The following is a 3,633-nucleotide window of genomic DNA, read 5'->3' as shown; positions in this document are numbered from 1 at the left end:
GGAAAGAAGAGGACAGGCTTCAGGCTGGGGACAGTGAAAGGGAGGAGCAGGCATGGGAAGATTGCAGAGGCAATGGGATTGGCAAGCGGTGACAAAGCACATAGGAAGGGTATTTTCCTCAAGGAAGACAACATGGCTTCACCATACTGAGAAGTCAGGAGGACAAACTGGTTTGGATAATAACCACGAGTGTTGGGAATGTGTGAGCAGAGACACTCACGCTTTGTGAGTACCCAGGTCCGAACAACCAACCCACCAGGGACCTGGGGTATTCCGTTCCTCCAGGCTTTATTCTCCATTATAGAACATGGAGAAACACTTATGCACTTCCCTTTCAATATATTGTCCACGACACCTTGTTTTCCTTCTAGCCTCAAAGAAATCCCCTAAAACAGAGGGAAGCTCCAGCAGCAGACACAGCTAAAACACTACCCTGGTTCCTCAAGTTATATCTCTATAGGTTTTCCTGGACATACTGTTCTCTTAGAAAATTATGACTCTAGTCCATAAGCTGTATGAGAATCTTTCATTTATATCCTTCCTATAATAAACAAGTTCCAAATTCTAAACATCTGTCTACCAATATAAGTTTTAGAACACAACAAAACTTGGGAAACTAGACCACAAAGGAGTTAAAGCAGATGCCCACGTCCTTGGCTCTGGGTTCCAGATGTGTTTTAGGATAGAAAGTCTACCATTGACAGTGGGCTTGGACAGGAATGGACAGGAACCTGGCTCATCAGCCCTCCAAGGCCCTCCCATCCTTGCATGGGGTGTGCTCCTAACAGTCAGTGGCCTCATGACTGGGCTTTTCTTGGGGAAGGGAGGTACCATTAACAGGTCCTTGCTGGTAAATAAATGGGATGCAGGCGATGGAACACGTAAGTCAGGGCCTACACAGACTGCCTACACAAACTCTCTAGTGAGTTTCCAAGCTCCTGTAAGCAGCAGGGCTGTTTCTAGACTTTTTGTCTAGTGCTTGGTGTTGCCTTACAGCAGTATGTGAATCCCCTGAGGATTGAAGGACAAACTAAGAGGCATTCTGGCTTCTATCATCCCTCTCCCTCTTGCCTTCTCCCAATTCTATAAATCACTTCTGGCAGGTAGCTGGGAAGCAGCTGCGAGTGACAGTTTTGCTCTGGAGCACAGGAAGCCACCTTTTAACCCGCCTGCTGTTGTTTGTCTCTCGAAACGTGACAAAGGAACAGATGTAAGCAACATGCCAACTGTTGAGAGGATCTGCTTGGAGCACTATAGGAAGCCTGTTCAGAGCCACATCACACCAGCCGCTCCAAGGAAGGACAACTGAGTTCATTTCCTGCAACCCCCACGCATGCTTGGCTCCCGTCAGGTTGGGATCGGCAATGTTTGGCCAACTCGCCACACAAGCCCAGACTTCTGCCTTCAGTCCTGTGGCTCCCCAGCCTTGAAGCCCCTTCCTGAATCCCATTCAAATGCCACCAAGGTCAGTCCAAACCCCAGGCTTCCCCTTCATTTAGACAGATTATGTTATGCCAGTCAATGGCATCTCTGCAAGCCATCCTGTTACCTCTGTGGGGGCCGGAGCCATGGCTTACAGAGTTTTGAATTCCCGAACTGGTGTTTTTCAGATTGTTAAGTGCAAACCATACATGCACTGGGAAACAAGCTTAATGGCTGCCCCCAAAATTTTCAAATTATGAAATAAAAACCTGTTTATGAAGGACACTCTCAGGACAACTGGAAAACTATGAGAGAATATTAGGTGGCACCATGAAACTCCTATTAATTTTCTTAGAGACAGTAATGGTGTTGTAATTGTGTAGGGGAATGCCTTTTTTAAAGAAAAATTTTTATTAGGCTTTTTTGGGGGGAAGGTTAATTTTAGGTTCACAGTGAAAATGAGCGGAAGGTACAGAGGTTCCCCATGTATCTCCAGCTCCCTGATTAGCAATCCCTCCACCCAAGTGGTACCATTTGTTACATCTATAAACCTGGCACATCATTATCACCCAAAGGCTACAGTTTACATAAAGGGTCACTCTTGGTGTTGTATATTTTTGTAGGTTCAACCAAATGTGTAACAATATGCATCCACCATTACATTATACAAAGTTATTTCAGTGCCCCGAATTCCTCTGTGGAAGTCTTATTTTTAGGATATGCTTGCTAAAGTATTTAGACGAGACTTACTTTCAAATGGATCATCAAAAATTCTGTGTGTGTGTGTGTGGGCCCATATGTGTTTGTGGGTATGTATGCATGTGTACACAGTGAAACAATTCAAATGTGCCAAACTGCTAAGTCTATGTGTAGGGTATACAGGTATTCCCTGTAAGATTTTTTAAAAGTTTCTGTGTGTTTAACGAGTTTTATTAAAGAAGAAGAAGAAGAAGAAGAAGAAGAAGAAGAAGAAGAAGAAGAAGAAGAAGAAGAAGAAGAAGAAAATGGGGGCCAGCAGGTGATGTGGTGGTTGAAAGCACTGAACTCCCACATGACCAACTATGGTTCAAGTCCTGGACCTGGTGGCTTGCTTTCTCATTTTCCCTCTCTCTCTCATCAAACTGGAAAATAATAAATAAAGTTAAAATAAAAAAAAAAAAGAAATATTTTTTAAAGTCTTTTTTTGGTTATAATTACTTTTTTATTTGATTTTATTTATCTATTCATTTATTCTTAATTTGAGCAGAGAAAACTAAACTGAGAGATAAGATAGAAACTAACAAGCCACCAGGTCTGGGACTCGAACCGTGGTTGACCATGTTGGAGTGTCCAGCACCTTAGCCACCATGCCACCTGCTGGTCCCAAGAAATATGTTTTTTAAAAAAGAAAATGAAACAAAGAAAAGTATCAGAATGTGGATTATGAAGCATGATTTGGTTTGAGTATCTGCTGATGCACGTATGAACTGGGTCACAACATAAACGCTTTCTTTCCTTCCTTCCTTCCATTTTCTCTCCCTCCCTTCCTTCCTTGCTTTCTTTTCTTTCTTTCTTTCATTAGAGTAAGAGACAGAGAGACAGAGAGGAAGAGAGAGAAGCGCTCTCTACAGCCCTGGATGTGTGAGTGATCAGCATGTACCAGTCAACCGGGGAACTCAATCCATGGTCTTCCGCATGGATGCAGCATTGCTTGAGCAACGTGCTGCTGCTGCTGCACCACGAAGTGGGTCCCTAAATGCATTTATTTCAAAGAATTATTAATCAATTGAATTCATTATTATTATTTAATTTGCTATAGAGCGCATGTACTCAACAGAGAGAGAGAGAGTGAGAGAAAGAAAGCAGCCTGGTCCAGGACTCAAACCGTGGTCGACCTTGTGGCAGTCCAGCACCTTAACCACCATGGTACCTGCTGGCCCCGGTACATTTCTTACTGTGGGTCAAGGTCCAGAACTAGAGAAATGCTGCTGAACAACTTGGTGCTGCAAGCACACAGCAGGCAGGCAATGAACTATTCATTAATTAACTTCTAGAAGCACAGGATTTAAATGAAGGAGCAAGCTGAGAAATCATTTTGTCTCCAGTTACATCTCATTAACTCACGCTGTGTCAGAGCATCTGGGCCTTTTCCTGCCTTAGCACACTTGGGCTGAACCTCAACTCAGCCTTCAGGCCTTTCTTATCAGATGTTTAATTACTCACTGGAAGGGT

The 3,633-nt window shown here is 43.5% G+C and overlaps 1 protein-coding gene across 3 annotated transcripts in view; it reads right to left on the bottom strand.

The window, feature by feature from the left end:
- SPRED2 (sprouty related EVH1 domain containing 2) overlaps nt 1-3,633 on the bottom strand; it is a 155,722-nt gene that overhangs the window by 22,523 nt on the left and 129,566 nt on the right. The window lies entirely within an intron of this gene.

Source organism: Tupaia chinensis, unplaced genomic scaffold (assembly GCF_000334495.1).
Source record: "Tupaia chinensis unplaced genomic scaffold, TupChi_1.0 Scaffold145484_1, whole genome shotgun sequence".
Taxonomy (NCBI): Eukaryota; Metazoa; Chordata; class Mammalia; order Scandentia; family Tupaiidae; genus Tupaia; species Tupaia belangeri.
Note: the sequence above shows the minus strand (reverse complement) of the source record. Positions and strands in the feature narration are given on the sequence as shown.